Genomic DNA, 24,959 nt, shown 5'->3' with positions numbered 1-24,959 from the left:
CCTGTTTTTATATTATTTTTGTTTCCCTTCTCTTATGTTCATCTGTTTTGTCTCTTAAAGTCCTCATATGAGTTAAGTCATATGATTTTTGTCTTTCTCTGACTAATTTCACTTAGCATAATACCCTCCAGTTCCATCCACATAGTTGCAAACAGCAAGATTTCGTTCTTTTTGATTGCCAAGTAATACTCCATTGTGTGTGTGTGTGTGTACGTACATATATATACACATATATGTATATATATGTATATATGTATGTATGCATATGTATATGTATATATGTATGTATATGTATATATGTATATGTGTGTGTGTGTGTATATATATATATATATATATATATATATATATATATACACACATACCACCTCTTCTTTATCCATTCATCCATCAATGGACATTTGGGCTCTTTCCATACTTTGGCTGTTATTGATAGTGCTGCTATAAACATGGGGGTGCATGTGTCCCTTTGAAACAACACACCTGTATCCCTTGGATAAATGCCTAGTAGTGCAATTGTTGGGTTGTAGGGTAGTTCTATTTTTAGTTTTTTGAGGAACCTCCATACTGTTTTCCAAAGTGGCTGCACCATCTTGCATTCCCACCACCAATGCAATAGAGATCCTCTTTCTCCGCATCCTTGCCAACATCTGTTGTTGCCTGAGTTGTTAATGTTAGCCATTCTGACAGGTGTAAGGTGGTATCTCATTGTGGTTTTGATTTGTATTTCCCTGATGATGAGTGATGTGGAGCATTTTTCATGTGTCCATTGGCCATCTGGATGTCTTCTTTGGAAAAGTGTCTATTCCTGTCTTTTGCCCATTTCTTCACTGGATTATTTGTTTTTTGGGTGTTGAGTTTGATAAGTTCTTTATAGAATTTGGATACTAGCCCTTTATCTGATATATCGTTTGCAAATATCTCCTCCCATTCTGTCGGTTGCCTTTTAGTTTTGCTGATTGTTTCCTTCACTGTGCAGAAGCTTTTTACTTTGATGAGGTGCTTTTGTTTCCCTTGCCTCTGGAGATGTGTTGAGTAAGAAGTTGTTGCAGCCAAGATCAAAGAGGTTTTTGCCTGCTTTCTCTTTTGATGGCTTCCTATCTTACATTGAGGTCTTTCATCCATTTTGAGTTTATTATTGTGTATGATACAAGAAAGTGGTCCAGGTTCATTCTTCTGCATGTTGCTGTCCAGTTTTCCCAGCAGCACTTGCTGAAGAGACTGTCTTTATTCCATTAGATATTCTTTCCTGCTTTGTCAAAGATTAGTTAGCCATACTTTTATGGGTCTAATTCTGGAGTCCCTATTCTATTCCATTGGTCTATGTGTCTGCTTTTGTGCCAATACCATGCTGTCTTGATGATTACAGCTTTGTAGTAGAGGCTAAAGTCTGGGATTGTGATGCCTCCTGCTTTGGTTTTCTTTTTCAAGATTGCTTTGGCTATTCAGGGTCTTTTGTGGTTCCATACAAATTTTAGGATTATATGTTCTAGCTCTGTGAAGAATGCTGGTGTTATTTTGATAGGGATTGGATTGAATATGTAGATTGCTTTGGGTAGTGTCAACATTTTAACAATATTTGTTCTTCCTATCCAGGAGCATGGAATCTTTTTCCATTTTCTTGTGTCTTCTTCAATTTCTTTCATAAGCTTTCTATAGTTTTCAGCATATAGATTTTCACTCTTTGGTTAGATTTATTCCTAGGTATTTTATGGGTTTTGGTGCAACTGTAAATGGGATCGATTCCTTGATTTCTCTTTCTGTCGCTTCATTGTTGGTGTATAGGAATGCAACCGGTTTCTGTGCATTGATTTTATATCCTGCAACTTTGCTGAATTCATGGATCAATTCTAGCAGTTTTTTGGTGGTGTCTTTTGGGTTTCTGATATAGAGTATCATGCCATCTGCAAAGAGTGAAAGTTTGACCTCCTGGCCGATTTGGATGCCTTTTATTTCTTTGTGTTGTCTGATTGCAGAGGCTAAGACTTCCAATACTGTCTTGAATAACAGCGGCAAGAGTGAACATCCCTGTCTTGTTCCTGACCTTAGGGGAAAGCTCTCATTTTTTCCCCACTGAGGATGATATTAATGTTGAGTCGTTCATATATGGCTTTTACAATCTCGAGGTATGTTCCTTCTATCCCTACTTTCTTGAGGGTTTTTATCAAGAAAGGATGCTGTATTTTGTCAAATATTTTCTCTGCATCTATTGAGAGGATCATATGGTTCTTGTCCTTTCTTTTATTGATGTGATGAATCACATTAATTATTTTGTGGATATTGAACCAGCCCTGCCTCACAGGTGTAAATCCCACTTGGTCTTGGTGAATATTTTTTTTAAATGTATTGTTGGAGCTGGTTGGCTAATATCTTGGTGAGGATTTTTGCATCCGTGTTCATCAGGAAAATTGGTCTATAGTTCTCCTTTTAAGTGGGGTCTCTGTCTGGTTTTAGAATCAAGGTAATGCTGGCTTCATAGAGTTTGGTTTTAGAATCAAGGTAATGCTGGCTTTCATAGAGTTTGGAAGTTTTCCTCCTGTTTCTATTTTTTTGGAACAGCTTCAAGAGAATAGGTGTTAACTCTTCCTTAAATGTTTGGTAGAATTCCGCTTGAATGCCATCTGGCCCTGGACTCTTTTTTTTTTTTTTTTTGCATATTTTTTATTACTAATTCGATTTCCTTACTGGTTATGGGTCTGTTCAAATTTTCTGTTTCTTCCTGTTTTAGTTTTGTAGTGTATATGTTTCTAGGAATTTGTCCATTTCTTCCAGATGAGGCAATCTCTTTCCAATTTTTCTGATGTATTTTTTGGAATGTACCTCCATATATCTAAAGAATATGTTCATACTTCTATTTTTTTGGTTTTCTAGTTTTTGCACCTAATAGTTTCATTGAACAGGCACAGTTCCTGACATATTACAAAATTAGGAATTAAAATGTTTCCTATAGTTTCCTTAAATGCATTTGATGAAACTAGTATTTTCCTTGATCTTTGTCTTAGTCTGTTGGGCTGCTATAACAAAATACCAGAGATTGCGTGGTTTATGAGTAATAAGAATTTATTTCTCACAGTTCTGAAGGCTGGGAAGTGGAGACTAGCAGATTCAGTGTCTGATGAGAAACAGCTTCCTGATTTGTAGGTGGCCCTGTTTTCTGTGTTATCTTCACATGGCAGAAGGTGTGAGCAAACTCCCTGGGGTCTCTTATAAGGGCACTAATCCCATTCATGAGAACTCTACCTTTATGAGCCAATCACCTCCCAAAGCCTCCTCCTCCTCCTGCTATCACACTGGGCATTAGGATTTAATATATGAATTGGGGGGGGGGGGCACAAACATTTTGTCTTTAGCATCCTAACTATAACTCCTAAAATTCATGTTCTTCTCACATGCAAAACACATTCATTTTATCCCAATAACCCCAAAGTCTTAGCTAGTTCCAGTATCAATTTAAAGTCTAAAGTCCAATGTCTCATCTAAATATCCTCTAAATCACATATCAGTGAGCCTCAAAGTATGGTTCATTCCCCTCCAGCTGTGAACCTGTGAAATCAAATATATTATGTCCTTCCAAAATACAATGATGGGATAGGCATAGGATAGAAATTCCCAATCCAAAGGGACAAACAGGAAAAAAGAAAGGAGTGATAGGTTCTGAGCAAATCCAAACCCTAACAGCATAAATTTCTTTAGACTTTAAATTTCTAGATTAATTTTTGGCTTGATGCTCTGCCACCTTGTCCACTGGGGCAAAGTTTCCACCTTCTGGGCACACTGAAGTGGGAGTCCTGCCTTCTGACTAGAGTAGAGGTCCCACCTTGTGGCCCCACTGGACAGAAGTCCTGCCCCCACCACATTGCTGGGTGGTTGTTAGGTCCCTCGAGGCTCTGGGAATCCCTGCCCTTATGGCTTGACTGGATCAGCCAGCAGTCCCTCTCTATCCACGCCCTACCCATGCCAGCTGGGGTTCCTGGCTTACAACTTTCCCAGAGCAGGGTCCCTTGCCTGTAGGTCTGCTGGGCATATTTTGAGATCCAAATTTAAGCAACCACACACTCCTCAGCTTGGGTACTCTGCACACTGGCAAAAGGGCATTTCATGGATGCTGCCAAAATTTACCATCTGTATTCTTTTTTTTATTAATTTTTTTAAAGTTTATTCATTTTTGAGAGGCAGACAGAGTGTGAATGGGGAAAGGGCAGAGAATGAGGGAGACAGAATCTGAGGCAGGCTTCAGATTCTTCACTGTCAGCACAGAGACTGATGTGGGGCTCTAACCCACAAACTGTGAGATAATGACCTGAGCTGATATTGGACAATTAACTGACTGAGCCACCTAGGTGCCATTACCACGTGTATTCTTTAGAAGGGTAGCCACCGTGGCTCTTGCTACACCTAGTCCTGCTGAAGCCACACCAAGGAGTAAAGCCCTTGATGGGTAACAGTGCTCCACAGGTGCTAGCAGCCTCTCCTTTGAAACCACTTTGCTGAACTCTGAGACTCCTTCAAGGTCATTCTTCCATAGTCTTGGAAATAGCTTCTGGCTTCTCTCTAGAGATGGCTGATCCATACTGATCTTATCAAACAGTCTCTTGGCCACACCCTTAGTGTTAAGTTTTGATCATACTTTGTCATTTTTTTTAATAACATGGATATACTGAGGGTTTTCCAAATCTATAAGTTATGTTTCTTTTTTGATTAACCCTATGACTTTAAGTCATTTCTCTTCTCCCAATTTACTGTAAGCAGACAAGAGAAGCCAGGCTACTCCTTCAACACTTTTAATAGAGATAGGTTTAGCTAAATATCCACCTTCATTGCTTGCAAGTTCTATCTTCCATAAAACACTAGAACAAGAACACAATTCAGTCAAGTTCCTTGCCACTTTAAAACAAGAATGGCCTTTCCTCCAGTGTCCAATAACATGCTCCTCATTTCCATCTGAGATAGCATCAGAATGGACTTTGGTACATATTCTGACCAAGATTCTGTTCAGGACTATGTGGGTATTTGTTCTCTAAGAATAATATTGAAGTTTTCTCTGTAGCTGCTATCTTTGAGCCCTTACTTTAGTAAAAGGCGAAAGATTTATACGATCTGAAGAGAAACCAGAGTATATTTTGAGCCCTTACTTTAAAGGTCCATTCATGGCAATCTAGGCTTTTCCGGCATGCACGTTAAAACTCTTCTGGTCATTGGCGGATTCAGTGTCTTGTGACAGCCTCTTACTGGTTCACAGATAACCATCTTTTCACTGTGTTTTCACATGGTGGAAGGTACGAGGGATCTCTCTGGAATATCTTTTATAAGAGCACTAATATTTGCAATCCCTCCAGGGATGTGGTATAGCTTTTAATTTACTATTTTCCCAGGTAAAGGCAGTTCCAATAGTTTCCACTTGACCATTTACATCATAACAACCCTTACTCCACAGGTCAAGGAACCAGTGTGGGGATTCTGCCAGCTGCTGAGTATGTCTATTCCAATTATGCATTGTAGAACTGGGGAAATAACCACAGGACAGATTCTGGGATTCGCTGTGAGATGTACCTGAGTGAAAACTCCACAGATTATCAGATCTCCATAAACCCCTACTCTAACTGAAGGCCACAGCAATATTTTGGGTCCCTTGGAATCAGCGTTGTTTCAGAGCCAGTATGTGGTAATCCCAGAAAGATCAGATTATTTCATTCTCCTTGATATATAGTTCTTTTGGTTAAAGGCCTTGGATCCCTTTGGGAAATGGCTGGGAGAAAGAGTAACAGTATATACTTTTGGTAGTTTACTCAAGTCCTTCCTCAAGGGGACCAGGCCTCCCCTTCATTCAAAGGTTTTCTAGGTCTATAAACTGCCTCAAGTTCGAAAACTGACTGAGAAACCATGACTTTGTTTCTGTGATTCAAGTTAGATTTTGTTTTACTTGACCTAGAACTTTTCTACTTATGCAGATCAAGTAAGAATTTGGTAGGCTTCTTATCCATTTCATTTCTAAGAATATCAGGATTAACTAGCCAGTGCTATATAGGTCTACAAGTCAGATTGTTCTGATTGCTGCTTTGACTCTGCTGTCCATCATGGTAACCCAACCACCTTGCCCCGGCAGTTGAGTCCCTTCACTTGGCTCCTGTTACCCCAGGACCCAATTACTCCCAATGAATCTAGGTTTTCCTTCTCTGGAACACCTAACTTATTATTTGGATTTAACAGGTTCTCTAATTTTTAAATATTTTCTCTCCAGCTTCCCACTTTTTTTTTTTTTTCTTGTTTGTTTGTTTGTTTGTTTCTAGTATCTGGAAAATTTCCTCAACTTTTAAATTTTTATTTATTTTATAAGACCAATATTTTTTAGAAACTAGTTTTTGTTTTTTGAACACTCTCATTTAAAACAAATTAACAACCAATGTTTTTATCTTTTGTATATGTATCTTCTTTCTTTTGAAGATTTTAGTTACTTTTCTATTGTTCCCTATATTGTATATGTTTTCTAAACTCTGAAATTGACTTCCTTTATTTAATTTTATTTTGGTCTTTTTCTAGAATAACAAACCTTTTTTTCAAATCTGTGTGATCTTCTTTTTTGTTTGTTTATACTTATCCTTGAGGCATTAAAACGCTGTTTTGGACTTTATTATAGTGTTAGCAGTAGGGAATATGTCAGTTTGATGAGAGTATTCTTTTTTTTTTTTTTTTTTAATTTTTTTTTTTCAATGTTTATTTATTTTGGGGACAGAGAGAGACAGAGCACGAACGGGGGAGGGGCAGAGAGAGAGAGGGAGACACAGAATCGGAAACAGGCTCCAGGCTCTGAGCCATCAGCCCAGAGCCCGACGCGGGGCTCGAACTCACGGACCGCGAGATCGTGACCTGGCTGAAGTCGGACGCTTAACCGACTGCGCCACCCAGGCGCCCCAATGAGAGTATTCTTAAATGTGAGTATCTGTGGATCTTTTCTTTGAGGCAAGTCAGAGAGGATTCTTCCAGTTTCCTGCCTGTACACTTGTAAATGTGACCACCCAGCATTCTTGTAGTCAGTCTGTTAAGATAGACTATAGTTTTCAATGTTCAGTAGGTCAATTTCCACTTAATCCTAGGCTTTTGAGTACCACAACCCATTTAAACCCACCTCCTTCTGCTGTGACTTTTGTTTCAGAGTCCAGTCTGTCTACTTCAAGTGCTCTAGAGAGTAAAGCTCTGGTCTTCTGTTATGGTGGTGAAAGGTGAGAATTGCCTGATTGCGTTGGATGGGCATTTTGGGAATCTCACTACTACCTATAAAGACTCAAACAATCCTCCAGCTCTTAACACTTACACACCTGCCTTCAGTGATATTTAGGGGTCAGCTTTCCTTTGTCACTTAGGTCTATTACCACTCTTATATCTACTTTTGAGCTTTCAAATTGTGTGTGTATCTCTTTTTCCACTGTCATTATCTTGGAGTCTCATCTTTGTTTTTGTAGATAGATTTATGTTTCTTTTATTCCCTTACCGAATGTCGAAAAGGGAGAAAGATGAAATTTTTTAAAAGTGCTTAATCATCATTATTGATAACAAATATTCATGAGATGCCCAACCAAGAGAGAACAAAAGTAAAGAGAGATTTAAAGATAGCTGTGGTGATAGAGGGAGTGGCTACAACCCATTGTGGCGATTTCTCCATTAATAACTTAAAAAAATTTTTTTTAAACATTTATTCATCTTTCAGAGAGAGAAACAGAGCATGAACAGGGGAGAGGCAGAGAGAGAAGGAAACACAGAATCCGAAGCAGGCTCCAGGCTCTGAGCTGCCAGCACAGGGTCCGACGCAGGGCTCGAACTCACGGACTGTGAGATCATGACCTGAGCCGAAGTCAGATACTTAACCGACTGAGCCACCCAGGCGCCCCTCTCCATTAATAATTTTAAAAATTATTTAGACCAACTGAGAATAGTTAGTTTAGTATCCAACAAAGCTCCATTATTACTAAATCTTCTGTAGCTTTTTGTAAATCTGATCTTCTAAATAGCCTCAACCCTTTCTAATATTATATAATACAGTGTTCAAGGCAAAGAGTAAAAAGAATACACTTGGTGGGGTGCCTGGGTGGCTTGGTCGGTTAATCGTCCGACTTCAGCTCAGGTCATGATCTCATGGTCCGTGAGTTTGAGCCCTGTGTCGGGCTCTGTGCTGACAGCTCAGAGCCTGGAGCCTGTTTCAGATTCTGTGTCTCCCTCTATCTCTGCTCCTCCCCTGTTCATGCTCTGTCTCTCTCTGTCTCAAAAATAAATAAACGTTAAAAAAAATTTTAAAAAATAAAAAAAATTAAAAAAAAAGAATACACTTGGTTAAAATGAAAAAGACTATAATAAGAAATAAAATATTTTTAGAGAGAAACAACTACCGTTTAGGATGATCAAGGAGTTCATTTATAATAGTTGTTTGTCAGAGACAAATAGGAAACCACTATGAAGTACTCAGCTTCTACAAGATATATATCCCAATTGCTTATGAGACTATTTGACATTGTTGAGTTCTTTGCTCTTTGCAATTGAAGGGCTCTATTAAATAACAAAAGGCTCTTCTTGTATGGACTATTGCCTCTAATTTGTGTTATAAATTTCTGCAAATGACAGTTCAAAGTCAAGACAGCTAACACCATAAATGCTATTACTACCAATACATGAATAATTTTAAATGTTGTAGCTGATTTGTGTGATTTAATTTAAAAACATTATAGCTGCTGGTGTTTAGTAGAAATTTAAAATATTCTCATTACTGATTGATTATAAGTTATACTTTGGGTGTTCTTAAAAAGTTTAATAACCATGTAAGTAATTATTTTATTATTTTTACAAAAAGCAAAAAGCTGGTGGCAAAAACCATACTGAAATTTCCTGTAATCATAATAATCCTGTCTAGACACTGTAGTATACATACTGTCCAACATTCCCCAGACCAATGTGAATCTGAAATATATATATTTTTTTTAATTTTTTTTTTCAACGTTTATTTATTTTTGGGACAGAGAGAGACAGAGCATGAACTGGGGAGGGGCAGAGAGAGAGGGAGACACAGAATCGGAAACAGGCTCCAGGCTCTGAGCCATCAGCCCAGAGCCTGACGCGGGGCTGGAACTCACGGACCGCGAGATCGTGACCTGGCTGAAGTCGCACGCTTAACCGACTGTGCCACCCAGGCGTCCCTAAATTGATATTTTTAAAGTGATAAAAATACTGAAACTAATTTATGCAGAGCCAACAGATAATTAAGAGTTGATGAAAATGTTTGAATAGACTATACATTGAATTTTCTTCTCTCATTTCTTCTTCTTCTTCTTCTTCTTCTTCTCAACGTCAGTGGCATCACACTTCTAAGGGGCATTATCCTACTCACTTTACAATACATTCTCATCATTATCATTGCAAGGGCTATCTCTTAGTTTTATTATATTATTATTTTTATTTTCCCCTTGATCATCTGTTTCTACTTCTTATCTCCTTTCCCCTATAGGTTGTTGCAGTTACGATTTATTACCTCAGTGTTTGTATGCTGTATGTGTATGATCTTAAATAAAGTTTGTGCTGTTTCATTGTATTTTAGTTTGTGCAAATTATATTGTGGCATTGTGCTTTTACACATGATTCTTATTCTGGTAGTGTTTTTATGTTTTTTTTTATTGCCAGGTTACTTTCAAAATAGCTGCAACAGTTTCTACTCCCCATTAGTCCATGAAAGTCCCCTACCTACATCCCCTCCCCACAAAAAATTAACTTTCCTATCCCTTACGTACTGACTATACTCATTTCTGCCAAATTCACTCATGTAAAGAGATAAGGCTTTCTTGTATTAATCTGTGTTTCTTTGATTACTGGGTCTTTATTCATGTTGATGTCACTCATGTCAAATATCAGTTCCCAGTCTGTCACTTATCCATTATGTGTGTTGTTGATCAGAAATACCTCATTTTGACGTAATCATACACAGACAAAAAATTGCTTTTGTTTTGTGCTTATGAAATCCTTATTCACCCCCAAGTCACAAACATACAGGATTCTCCTACATTTTTTTTTTTTTTTTAGCTTTTTAATTCTACCTTTTTTTTTTTTTTTTAGAGCTATAATACATCTAGAGTTCACATGTTTATCATGTGAGGAATCCAACTTTATGTTTTAAATTTTTATTCATTTTTATTTATTTTATTTTATTTTTGAGAGAGAGAGAGTGCATGAGCAAGAGAGAGGGGAAGGAGAGAGAGAGAGAAAATCTTAAGCAGGCTCCAGGCTCAGCGCAGATCCTCACTTGAGGTCAAATTCCATGACCCTGGGATCATGACCTGAGCTGAAATGAAAACTAGGATGCTCAACCACCTAAGTCATCCAGTTGCTCCTATCTTTATTTTTTTAATATTGTAAGTTTTTACAACATTATTTAGTAAATATCCTTTCCATACTGAGATGTGTGTCACTCTAAAATCTATCAAGTTTGCTTATAAATTCAGCTGTTTCTGAGAACTGAATTCATTTTTTTTGTTTGTTTAGTAACATATTTATCATAGTGACCTTTAATGTATTTTTAAATATCTGATAGTGTTAATTCACAACTGCAAAAATTATTTAGATAACAGCTATTTCTGAAATTTATTCTAATGTATGAATTTGAGTATATATTCTTTTTTTTTATGCAAGGAGCTATATAGTTTCCTTTCAGTTTATTTTAGTTACCTAACAGATTTTGATGTAGATTTCTCACTTTTATTAGTTAAAATTATTTTATTTTTTAAATTAATTAATTTATTTTTGAGAGAGAGAAAATAGTAAGTCAGAGAAACACAGATATATGTTTCTCACTCGTGTGGATCTTTCTCTGACTATTTCACTTAGCATAATAACCTCCACTTCCATTCATGTGCTGCAAATGGAATGGTTTCATTCGTTCTCATTGCCATGTAGTATTCCACTATATATATAAATCACATCTTCTTTATTCACCAGTTGATGGACATTTAGGATCTTTCCATAATTTGGCTATTGTTGAAAGCACTGCTATAAACATTGCGGTACATGTGGCACTATGCATCAGCATTCCTGTATCCCTTGGGTAAATTCCTAGTTAGTGCTGTTGCTGAGTCTTAGGGTAGTTCTATTTTTAATTTTTGAGGAAACTCCACAATGTTTTCCAGAGTGGCTGCACCAGTTTGCATTCCCATCAACAGTGCAAGAGGGTTCCCGTTTCAACACATCCTCGCCAGCATCTGTAGTCTCCTGATTTGTTCTTTTTGGCCACTCTGACTGGCGTGAGATGGTATCTGAGTGTGGTTTTGATTTGTATTTCCCTGATGAGGAGTGACACTGAGCATCTTTTCATGTGCCTGTTGGCCATCTGGATGTCTTCTTTTTTTTTTTTTTTTTTTTTTAATTTTTTTTTCAACGTTTTTTATTTATTTTTTGGGACAGAGAGAGACAGAGCATGAACGGGGGAGGGGCAGAGAGAGAGGGAGACACAGAATCAGAAACAGGCTCCAGGCTCTGAGCCATCAGCCCAGAGCCTGACGCGGGGCTCGAACTCCCGGACCGCGAGATCGTGACCTGACTGAAGTCGGACGCTTAACCGACTGCGCCACCCAGGCGCCCCTGGATGTCTTCTTTAGAGAAGTGTCTATTCATGTTTTCTGCCCATTTCTTCACTGGATTATTTGTTTTTTGGGTGTGGAGTTTGGTGAGTTCTTTATAGATTTTAGATACTAACCCTTTATCCAATATGTCATTTGTAATATCTTTTCCCATTCCATAGGTTGCCTTTTAGTTTTGTTGGTTGTTTCCTTTGCTGTGCAGAAGCTTTTTATCCTGATGAGGTCCCAATAGTTCATTTTTGCTTTTAATTCCCTTGCTTTTGGAGATGTGTTGAGTAAGAAATGTCTGTGACTGAGGTCAGAGAGGTTTTTTCCTTTCTCCTCTAGAGTTTGATGGTTTCCTGTCTCACATTCAGGTCCTTCATCCATTTTGAGTTTATTTTTGTGAATGGTGTAAGAAAGTGGTCTAGTTTCATTCTTCTGCATGTTGCTGTCCAGCTCTCCCAACACCATTTGTTAAAGAGACTGTCTTTTTTCCACTGGATATTCTTTCCTGCTGTCAAAGACTAGTTGGCCATACGTTTGTGGGCCTAATTCTGGGGTTTCTATTCTATTCCATTGGTCTATGTGTCTGTTTTTATGCCAGTACCATGCTGTTTTGGTGATTACAGCTTTGTAGTAGAGGCTAAAGTCTGGGATTGTGAGGCCTCCCGCTTTGGTCTTCTTCTTCAAAATTACTTTGGCTATTCGGGGCCTTTTGTGGTTCCATACAAATTTTAGGATTGCTTCTTCTACTTTCGAGAAGAATGCTGGTGCAATTTTGATTGGCATTGCATTGAGTGTGTAAATAGCTTTGGGTAGTATTGACATTTTAACAATATTTGTTCTTCCAATCCATAAGCATGGAAAGTTTTTCCATTTCTTTGTGTCTTCTTCAATTTCTTTCATAAGCTTTCTATACTTTTCAGCACACAGATCTTTTACGTCTTTGGTTAGATTTATCCCTAGGTATTTTATGCTTCTTGGTGGAATTGTGAATGGGATCAGTTTCTTTATTTGTCTTTCTGTTGCTTCATTATTAGTGTATAAGAATGCAACTGATTTCTGTACATTGATTTTGTATCTTGCGGTTTTGCTGAATTCATATATCAGTTCTAGCAGACTTTTGGTGGAGTCTATTGGGTTTTCCATGTATAATATCATGTCATCTGCAAACAGTGGAAGCTTAACTTAATCTTTGCCAATTTTGATTACTTTGATTTCCTTTTGTTGTCTGATTGCTGATGCTAGAACTTCCAACACTATGTTAAACAACAGCGGGGAGAGTGGACATCCCTGTCGTGTTCCTGATCTCAGGAGGAAAGCTCTCAGTTTTTCCCCATTGAGGATGATATTAGCTGTGGGCTTTTCATAAATGGCTTTTATGATGTTTAAGTATATTCCTTCTATCCCAACTTTCTCAAGGGTTTTTATTAAGAAAGGATGCTGAATTTTGGCCAATCCTTTTTCTGTATCTATTGACAGGATCATGTAGTTCTTATCTTTTCTTTTATTAATGTGATGTATCACATTGATTGATTAGTGAATATCGAACTAGCCCTGCATCCCAGGAATGAATCCCACTTAATCATGGTGAATAATTTTTTTTATATGCTATTGAATTTGATTTGCCAGTGTCTTATTGAGAATTTTTGCATCCATATTCATGAGGGATATTGGCCTGTAGTTCTCTTTTTTTGCTGCATCTCTGTCTGGTTTAGGAATCAAAGTAATGCTGGCTTCATAGAATGAGTCTGGAAGTTTCCCTTCCCTTTCTATTTTTTGGAACAGGTTGAGTAGGATAGGTATTATCTCTACTTTAAATGTCTGGTAGAATTCCCCAGAGAAGCCATCTGGTCCTGGACTCTTATTTTTGGGGAGATTATTGATAACTGATTCTATTTATTCACTAGTTATGGGGGTGTTCAAAGTTTCTATTTCTTTCCATTTGAGTTTTGGAAGTGTGTGGGTGTTTAGGAATTTGTCCATTTTTTCCAGGTCGTCCAGTTTGTTGGCATATAATTTTTCATAGTATTCCCTGATAATTGCTTGTATTTATGAGGGATTTGTTTTAATAGTTCCATTTTCATTCATGATTTTATCTATTTGGGTCATCTCCCTTTTGTTTTTGAGAAGCTTGGCTAGAGTTTTATCAATTTTATTTATTTTTTCAAAAAAACATCTCTTGGTTCATTAATCTGCTGTACTATTTTTTTTTTTTAGATTCTATATTGTTTAATTCTGCTCTGATATTTATTATTTCTCTTCTTCTTCTGGGTTTTGGGTGTCTTTGCTGTTCTGCTTATAATTCCTTTAGGTGTGCTGTTACATTTTGTATTTGGGATTTTTCTTGTTTCTTGAGATAGGCCTGGATTGCAATGTGTTTTCCTCTCAGGACTTCCTTTGCTGCATCCCAAAATGTTTGGATTGTTGTATTTTCATTTTCATTTGTTTCCATATATTTTTTTTAAATTTCTTCTCTAATTTCCTGGTTGACCTATTCATTCTTTAGTAGGATGCTTTTTAACCCTCATGCTTTAGGAGGTTTTCCAGACTTTTTCCTGTGGTTCATTTCAAGTTTCATAGCATTGTGATCTGAAAGTGTGCATGGTATGATCTCATTTCTTTTATACTTATGAAGGGCTGTTTTGTGACCCAGTATGTGATCTTGGAGAATGTTCCATGTGCACTCAAGAAGAAAGTATATTCCATTGCTTTGGAATTCTGAATATATCTATCAAGTCCATCTGATCCAGTGTGTCATGCAGGGCCCTGGTTTCTGTATTGATTCTCTGTCTAGATTGTCTATCCATTGTTGTAAGTGGAGTATTAAAGTCCCCTGCAATTACCACAGTCTTATCAATAAGGTTGCTTATGTTTGTGATTAATTTTTTTCATATATTTAGGTGCTCTAGAATTCGGTGCATAGACATTTGTAATTTTTAGCTCTTCCTCATGGATAGACCTTGTAATTATTATATAATGCCCTTGTTCATCTCTTGTTACAGCCTTTAATTTAAAGTCTAGTTTGTCTGATATAAGTATGGTTACTCCAGCTTTCTTTTGACTTCCAGTAGCATGATAAATAGTCTCCATCCCCTCACTCTCAATATGACGGTGTCTTCAGGCCTAAAATGAGTCTCTTGTAGACAGCAAATAGATGGGTCTTGTTTTTTTTTATACATTCTTATACCCTATGTCTTTTTGTTGGAGCATTTAGTCTATTTATATTCAGTGTTATTACTGAGAAAGATATGGGTTTAGAGTCATTGTCTGTAGGTTTCATGTTTGTAGTGGTGTCTCTGGTACTTTGTGGTCCTTGCAACATTTCACTCACAGAATCCCTCTTAGGATCTCTTGTAGGGCTGGTTTAGTGGTGATGAATTCCTTCAGTCTTTGTTTTGGAAAACCTCTATCTCTCCTTCTATTCTGAATGACAGAATTTCTGGGTAAAGGATTCTTGGCTGCATATTTTTTTCTGTTCATCACATTGAAGATTTCCTGCCATTCCTTTCTGGCCTGCCAAGTTTCAGTAGATAGGTCTGCTACTACTCTTATGTGTCTACCTTTGTATGTTAAGTCCTGTTTATCCCTAGCTGCTTTCAGAATTCTCTCTTTACCCTTGTATTTTGCCAGTTTCGCTATGATATGTCATGCAGAAGATTGATTCAAGTTATATCTGAAAGGAGTTCTCTGTGCCTCTTGGATTTCAAAGCCTGTTTCCTTCCCCAGATCAGGGAAGTTCTCAGCTATGATTTGTTCAAGTACACCTTCAGCCCCTTACTCTCTCTCTTCTTCTTCTGGAATTCCTGTGTTATGGATATTGTTCTGTTTGATTGCAACACTTAGTTCTCTAATTCTCCCCTTGTACTCCTGGATTCTTTTATCTCTCTTTTTCTCAGCTTCCTCTTTTTCCATAATTTTAATTTCTAATTCACCTATTCTCCCCTCTGCCTCTTCAATCTGTGCCGTGGCTGCTTCCATTTTATTTTACACCTCATTTATAGCATTTTTAAATTCATCATGACTATTTTTTAGTCCCTTGATCACTATAGCAGTAGATTCTGTGTTGTCTTCTATCCTTTTTTCAAGCCCAGAAATTAATTTTCTTACTATTATTCTAAATTTTTGTTCCGTTTTATTGCTTAATTCGGTTTTGATCAATTCATTAACTGTCGCTACATCCTGTAATTTGTGTTGCGGAGAATTCTTCTGTTTTGTCATTTTGGCTAGTTTTCTGTCCCTTATGTATTTTAAAAGCTTGTTGTATGTTCCACACCTGTGAGCACTGCTATATTAAAGGAGGGTTATACACTGTCCAGGACCTGGCCCTTTGGGAGGTGTTTCTCAGAGATTGTTACTTACTCTCTGTTATTGTGACTTTGGTTATTTCATTACCCTACTCGTAGTGATATTTTGGACCCTCCACCAGATGTGCTTCAATTTGTTGCTTGGAGTAGCCCTGTAAGGGAAAACAGAGACAAACAGGAGACAAGTACAAGCAAACACACAAATAACACAATTAAACAAACAAAAACAACAAACAAACAAAACCTAAAGACTAAAAACTAAAAACAAAAAACCCAAAAACACCAACTACAAATAAAGAAGAGGGTGGAGGCAGTGCTGATGGAAGAGCATATTCAAAGAGAGGAATGACAAGAGTGGAATGTGGGGCGGGGTGAGAAAAAACAAACATTGACTAGGCAGAGTGACCAAAAGGCTTAATCCAGAGAGAGAGAAAGGAAAATAAAGAAGGAGGTGGGGAAAATGAAAGAAGATAAAGTTACCCAGAGAGAAAGAAACTATATGGCTTGATTAATCCAGAGAGAGAGATAGGAGTGTAAAGAAGGAGGTGTAGAACATATGTCAAGACAATGGATTAAATATGTCTGTTTAGACAGACCAATAACCAGAGTAACTAGCCTAGGGGAGGGAAGAGATAAGGAGGAGAAATGGGGGTGGGGGTGGGGGGAGAATACATCTATATATTCAGAATTGACCTAGAGTTAATCCAGACAATGCTGCATCGCTTGTCGGGAGTAGCTGTCTACAGGGTCTGTGCCATTAGGGTGGATACGCAGTTACCCAGTGCAAAGGGGTGTGGTTTGGTGTAGTCTGGACCCACCTCCACTATAAGCCCCAGGGGTGATCCCTGAGGCCCTGCCTTGGTATTGGTGGTGGGGGAGGGGGAGAATGGTGATACCCCAGTCTCTTCTCCATGCAGCTGGACCCAGTGGACTCTGAGTCGTCCTCACTGTCCTGTGGGTACAGACTGGCCGGTCCTTTTTGCTCCACCAACTCCCCTGACTCTGCGTTTGGCTAGGATTCAAAGTCCCGCTCCATGCGCTCTGGCACTGGGGAAGCGCCTCTCAGTGTGGCCCAATTTGTGGTCCCAGCTGGATTTGTCTGTGCCGCTGCACTTCAGGGAGGACAGCCTTCTCCTATTGCACACCGAGAGATGCCGCCCTTGCCACAAGCCCCTGGGGTGGCATACACAGGCAGGCTTTGTCTTTTCCCACAGCACTCCAGGGAAATGGCCAATCATCAAGCTGATTCTAAAATGTATATGGGAATGCCAGGGACAGGAATGGCTAAGGTAATCTTGAAGATGTAAGACGAAATTGAAGATTTTCACTGTATAATTTCACAACTTACTGTAAAGCTGTGGTATTTAAGTGTGATACTGGCATAAGGAAAGACAAGGGAATCCAGAAATAAATATAAAAATATACAGTGAAATGGTTTTTGACAAATATGTGAAAGTTATTTATTGCTGAAAAGAATATATTTTTATTTATTCTGTATGGAGTTTATTGAGCTTTTAGAATCTATAATAAGATTATGGTTTCATTAAATTTGCAAATATTTTCAACCATTATTTCCTTAAAAAAATATTTTTCTCCTGTAGTAGCTTTCTCTAGACCCTCTGGGAATCCAGTTATACATATATTATACTGCTTAATATTTCTTATATGCCACTAAGTCTCTGTTAATTCTTTATTGTTATCTTTCTTCTCTGATTTTCAGACTGGATAATTTGTAGTAATACTGTCTTCATGATTATTAGCCCTTCCTTATGTATCTCTAATCTGTTCTTAAGCACACAAAGTGAATGTGTTACATCAGCTAAGGTAATTTTCAGCTCTATAATTTCTGCTTGATCCTTTTTATGGATTATATGTATCTTCTGAGTTTCTTTTATTCAATTACATCCATCTTTTACTTTGAATCATTGAACATATTTATAAAACCTCTTTTATGGTCCTTTTCTGTGAATTGTGATATCTCTGTCATCTGTTTCTACTGATTGCTTATTTCCTTGATTTTGGGTCACAATGGCCTGTTTCTTTATATGTGTGGTAATTTTAAATTATTTGATTGGTGTTATGCATGATTTATTATAGTGAGTCTGGATTAAAAAGTTGTCCTCTAAATGGTGTTATTTATTTATTTATTTTTCCTGGAAAGCAGTTAAATTACTGTTGAATCATTTTAATCTGGTAAGCCTTGGCTTCTTTTCTTTTTTCTTTGTGTGTGGTTTAAAAAAAATTTTTTTTTAATGTTTATTTATTTTTGAGACAGAGAGAGACAGAGCATGAGCGGGGGAGGGGTAGAGAGAGACACACAGAATCTGAAGCAGGCTTCAGGATCTGACCTATCAGCACAGACCCCGATGTGGGGCTCAAACCCACAAGTCGTGAGATCATGACCTAAGCCAAAGTCAGATGCTCAATGGACTGAGTCACCCAATCGCCCCAACTTTGTGTTTTCTTTAATTTTTGTTCTTTTAGTTTAGGCCATAGCTGTCACTGCTAAGGCATGGTCTTTTTGGGGGGTCTCAGCTGAGTGCTTGAGATTCACTATGAAGTTTCTAAACAATTACTTTCTGCATAATCTCTTTAATGTTATCTCTTATTAGCTATGAGTCCTATAGTCTTGACATCAAGTCTTGACATTCTTATAGTCTGTATTTAAAAAAAAAATTCCCAGTTTTATTAAGATATAATTGTCATACAACATTATATAAGTTTAAGCTATATAACATAATTATTTGACATATGTATATATCATGACATGATTATCACAATAAGTTTAGTTAATATTCATCACCTCACATAGGTACAAATTAGTCTTGACAAAGGACTTGGACAGCACAGTCTTTGGTCAAAAACTTGTGAGGAACACCTCACAGTATTCTGACTATCTTCTTTCTATACTTGACTTTTTTTTACCCAACTTTCTCCACAAATTTCATACTCCACAGTCTGAGCACTAATATTTGTCTTTTTAGCTTAATGATTTCACTTGCTTTGTTTGAGTTCCACTTCTTTGGACTGTGGTCTAGAAAGTGTCCCTGGCAGAAAGTCTGGGAAAACAGGCCTAACAAGCCTAATTTACTCAGTTTCCTTTCTTTTAAGCATCACACTTCATCATTGCTTGTTTTCCAAGTGCCTAAAAACACTTGCCTCATGTACTTTGTCCAGTTTCATGCTCATTTAGAAGAGGAGGAAAAGTGTAATCATGGCCTTCCTAATTTCATTTTTGTATAATTTTAATATATCCAGCTTCACTAGATCTAACTGGAGCTTAAGAATTAATAACATTTTTTTAGGGGCGCCTGGGTGGCGCAGTCGGTTAAGCGTCCGACTTCAGCCAGGTCACGATCTCGCGGTCCGTGAGTTCGAGCCCCGCGTCGGGCTCTGGGCTGATGGCTCAGAGCCTGGAGCCTGTTTCCGATTCTGTGTCTCCCTCTCTCTCTGCCCCTCCCCCGTTCATGCTCTGTCTCTCTCTGTCCCAAAAATAAATAAACGTTGAAAAAAAAAAAAAAAAAAGAATTAATAACATTTTTGTTAGTAAGCCATTTTAGTTAAATATTCTCTTGCTATGTAAATTGTTATTGATATGTTATTGGTGTGTGACATCATAACAGGTAAATAAAAGAATTTAGTGCTGGATTTCTTCCCTTAGAATTACCTATAGCTTCATATATATATATATATATATATATATATATATATATATATGTATACATGTATATGTGTATATGTATATATATACACATATATATACATACACACATATACATATACATATACACATATACATATACATATATGTATACATACATTGAGTTAGTGAAACAAATGTCACTGTATGCATTTAAGTATTTAACTGTGAAGGGTCTTGATACAGAAGTTATAGGCTTACATCACCATTGAAATTGCTGGGGGATATGAAGGTCAGGGAAGACTATCTCAGTCTGCCACATGAATGTGAGTGGTTCTCAAGAAGCTCAGCTGAGAGTTATTTTATATATTATTTGTCTACTCATTAGCCAGCAACTTCCTGTAGAGATTAATGGCTTCTCCTGCTCTTACTTTTCCAAATCCCATGTCTCTTCTTGACTGGCTCTAACATGAAACCATAGAGACTAAAAGATTCCTGGGGAATGTAATTCCCAGTTTCTCCCCTGGGTTGTGCAGAGGAAACTATACAAAAAGGTAGTTAAGTTGTTGATTTGATAATGAACAATGAAGCACAGTGTGTTCTGCCTCAACATCTCAAATATACATATTTTTCTGAAATGTGAAAAATTATTTTTGCCTTCAGAGAATTCTGAATGTATTTTAGTTCTTTGAACATTTTAAGTGCTTAGTAAATCTTTCCTGAGTGAACATTACTGGAAATGTATTATTTGGATATATTCAAAAATATCTAAATAATTTTGCACATCAGAAGAACAATATTTTTAATTATTTGTTAAAATAACTATGATAGTCTTAAAAGAAGATACTTAAAATTTAAAATTAAACTTTCCATATGACTTTATTTTTTTTATCTTTATTATTATTTATTTATTTATTTATTTTTTTATGTCCTTTATTTTTTATTTTTTTTATTTATATATGAAATTTATTGTCAAATTGGTTTCCATACAACACCTAGTGCTCATCCCAAAAGGTGCCCTCCTCATGTTAATCTAAAATGTTTCTAGACTTACATGTATGAAAATGCTCTGACTGTATAGCACTCTAAATTAATTTTAAGGGACCAATAGAATAAAAAGTAAGTACTTAAAAGACAGAGAAATCTAAATTTTGGTCTCTGATTTGACATGTCTTACTTTAAAGACAAGATGAAGATTCAATCTACATTAAAATGCAAGTGGATATCTCTATCACCTGGCCAGGAACACTGCTTCTGCTATCTGAACCAGGAACTTCAGAAAACACCATATTGTCCTTTGTGTATCATTTTTGTTTAACATTTATTTATTTTTGAGAGAGATAGAGACAGAGAACAAGTGGGAGAAGGGCAGAGATGGATGCACAGAATCTGAAGCAGTCTCCAGGCTCTGAGCTGTCAGCACAGAGCCTGATGTGGGACTCAAACCCATGAACCATGAGATCATAACCTGAGCTGAAGTTGATGCTTAACTGACTAAGCCACTTAGGCATCCCTGTCCTTCACGTATCTTAATTGTCATGGCTCTATGTCAGTTATGCTTTCTCTAAGGGTGTCAATGGTAATCTTAGCTGTGAATGACTTTTTAAAATCTTAACTGTAGTGTTTGTTTACTATAAGTATTCCTGGAATACCATGGGGAAAATAACTTTAAAGCACAGTGGGGAAAAGGAGAAGGTAATTCATGCACAGAACATCATAGATATCCCTATGATAGTCTGGGCTTGGCTCTCTATGACCACATGTCAACTTTCCATGTTAATTGTTTTTCACTTGCTATCATCAATCTTATTGGCCTAGGTGCTATTTTCTCCTCAGTTGTTATAACATTTCCTTACTTTGGTCATTCATCTATTAATGAAATATGTATTAAATGCTTATCATGTGCTAGGCATTGTTCTACATTGTACGTATATAACAGTGAACAAAAGAGACAAAAATCCCCCCATATAGAATTGATATTCCAGTAACCAGAGTTAGAAAAAAAACCACTAAGTAGCTAAAATATAAAGATATGTTAGATAGTAGTAGTAGCTATAGAGAAAACAATTTTAGAGGGACAGTGTTACAATAGTAAATAGTGTAGTTAGTATAAGCTTCATTGCAATTATAGCATGTAATTCACTTGTAGAAGTTGGTCACTTTAACATTTCATGTCCTCATCACATATATTTTCTGCTCTCTATCCCTTCTTTATTTTTCCTCCTTAGTACTTATAATTCTCTGGATATATACTGACATAGTATTGACCCTGCTTTATATAAACTTCATGAGGATAGTGATTCTTGAATGTTTTGTTCACTACAACTCCTGGAAGGTCTCATAAAAAGATGAAAAATAAATGTAATTAAAAGAGAGGCTGAATGAATGAACGAAGAAGAGCATTTTTAGGCAGAGGGAACAGCAAGTGCAAAGGCAGTGAGAGGGTGTCTGGTGAATTAAATGAAAAACTAAGAGGTCAGTGTAGCTGGAGTGGAGTGAGTGTGGAAGAAAATAGTAGGAGATGAAAACACAAAAGTAGTGGGCTAAAGGGTGGGTGGCAGCTAATGTGGGGTCTTAGGCCATTGTGATAACTTTGGTTCCTATTTTGAGTGAGATGGAAAGCTATTTGGATGGGTCATATTAATGGCAAGACCTCACTTCTGTTTTTACAAGATCGCTCTGACTGTTGTGTTGAGAATTGATTGAAGAGCCAAGAACGGAAGCAGAGAGACCAGTTATGAGTTTTTTGCAATAACAGCCTTCCCAATATTTGCTATTGTCCAATCTCTGTAAGTGTAACTACCTTATTGTCCAGAGTACTATTTCCTCTGCTCAGTTCAGAGCAGGAAAAATAAGAGCAAATATAAAGTGCTTTATAAGTAAATTAAAGAGAGAAAGATATTGAAAATTATATGAACTGGCTTAAATCATGTACATGGAAGTAAACAATTTATATCTAATATATATGCTTAAGAATTCAAACTTTTAAAATTTCAATGAATGTAAATGTGAATAGAAGGCATACTTTACAAATAATGCAGAAAGCTTCTGGCAGAAGAATTTTTTTAAACATATATTTTGTATTTATAAAAAGTACCTTCAATTATGTTTGAATGACACTATAATATTTTCCAATATTGACACAAAGTAAATGTTCTCTGGAAAGTTAAATTTAAAAATGAGGCTCTTGGGGCACCTGGGTGGCTCAGTAGGTTAAGTGTCCAACTTCAGCTCAGGTCATGATCTTGCCCTCTGTGAGTTTGAGCCCCCGGTGGGGCTCTATGCTGACAGCTCAGAGCCTGGAGCCTGCTTCAGATTCTGTGTCCCCCTCTCTTTCTGCCCCTCCCTCTCTCTCCCTCTCAAAAACAAATAAATGTTAAAAAAATTAAAAAATAAATAAAATGAGGCTCTTACATTTATTTAATATATTTCTTACTCTAAATAAAATAATTTAGTCATAGAAGAACTATTCTAGAAAAACATTTTCCTCCTAATTCTTGAAAATAAGTTGATATTAAAGTCCCATTTCAATGAAATAAGTTGTAAGTAGGTCTGAACTTGACTGTGACTGTACTATGGATGCCACCAATGAATTCTTTCCTGTGTCAGTAGGCTGGACAATAATACTCAATATTCAATACTCAATACCCAATAGTAATAGATTTGACAAATTGGATTTTGTAAAACTTTGTGCATCAGAGACACAATTTTCCTTTCCCTGACAACACACACACACACACACACACACACACACACACACGCACAGTAACAATAATTTATCAACTCTCAGGGATCACTAGCAGATAAACAATAGTGAACACTGTTCTTATACCTTGTATTTATATATTGGAAGGTATTTCAGTTATGTGTTTTGAAATTTCCTCATTAATATGCTAGAGACTAAAAATAACATTTTATCAGTGCTCATTGTGTGCTAAGCAACATGCATATATATATATATATATATATATATATATATATGCACTCATTTACAGTTCACTAATACCCTGTGAGTAACGTGCCATCATAATACTCATTTCAGAGATGAGAAAACAAGGCTAAAGGTTAATTCCTGAGTTCATGCAGACTGTAAGTGGCCTGGCAGAGATTCAAATTCTGATTCCATAAAGTGGCTATTACCCACTGTGCAAGAGCATGATTTGAAACTACACTGGATATAATTAGCTATAGATGTTAAAAATAAACCATTTGCTAATTTAAATAAAATAATGCTTAATTGCTTATTTTAGAAAATGGTTCCTCTATAAATTGACTAGTTTCCAAAATTTTATCTCTTAGGTCAGTTTAATCAGGTAGATTCTTTCTCCCATCAGGAGTGGTCAGGAATTTACAAAGAATACACTGATGAAAATGTTTTGCTTTCACATACTTAGAAATAATATCTGGAATCTGTTTACAAAAATGGTGCTTGGCATAGAGTCAGTCGTGGGCCAATCTTATTGTTCCATTTTTTGCTTTATAACAAATATTTCCAAAACATAATCGCTTAAAAAAATACTGGTGGCTACCTCAGTGCTGTGAGCTGTCTGGGATCAGCTGGATTGTTCTCACTTGGTGCTTCATGTGGCTGCGGTTAGGTGGAGGCTTGGCTGGACTGGTCATCCAAGATGGCTCATTCACATGGCAGGCAATGATGATGGCTGTTAACTACAGACTCTGCTGGAGCAGATGACTGGAACTCCTGTGCCGATATGTAGACTTTACATGTCATTGGGCTTTTCTGAACAGGAAACCTCGGTTCCCAGAGGGAGTCCACACAAAATGAGTATTCTAAGAAACCAGTCAGAAGCTTCACAGGATTCCCAGAACATTACTTCTGCCTTATTACACAGGTCAAGCAAATCAGTAAGACCAATCAAGAGTCAAGGGGAGAGAAATTAAATTCCTCTTCTTGTTGGAGGATTGCAATATGGGTATAAAGTGAAGAAAGTGATGGTGGCCATAGATGAATATACTACATTCATAAATCCTTGCCAGATATAGTCAATAATTTTAATTGTATTTAAAAGTAAATTGATAGATTATGCACTGAAGCACTTGCATGGAAAGTTTGATTGAAAGCATCCTGTGTAGCCTCCAAGATTTCTCTATTTAAGGGACTGAAGTTCAGGTTTGGAGAAGAAAACAAAACCAGAAAATTTGGTGATGTATCATACTTAAAGTTTCAGTCTATAGCTTGAATATGAGTCTTGATTAAGTGAGTTTTGTGTAATTAATTTGAATTTGTTTTGCAGTGGACCACTGAGGATAAACTTAGACTTCTTGGGTTTAATAATAGAGTGCCGTTCACATGAAAGAAGATGAAATTTTTATAGTAGTAACAAATTATAATAGTTTGAACTGTTTTCATTCCTAGGCATTAGTTTAGAAAAAGTAAATCCATGATTGATTTACATGAATATA

Source organism: Herpailurus yagouaroundi, unplaced genomic scaffold, assembly GCF_014898765.1.
Source record: "Herpailurus yagouaroundi ecotype Mexico unplaced genomic scaffold, PumYag 28, whole genome shotgun sequence".
NCBI lineage: Eukaryota > Metazoa > Chordata > Mammalia > Carnivora > Felidae > Herpailurus > Herpailurus yagouaroundi.
The sequence above is the reverse complement of the archived record's forward strand: the minus strand, read 5'-3'. Positions refer to the sequence as shown.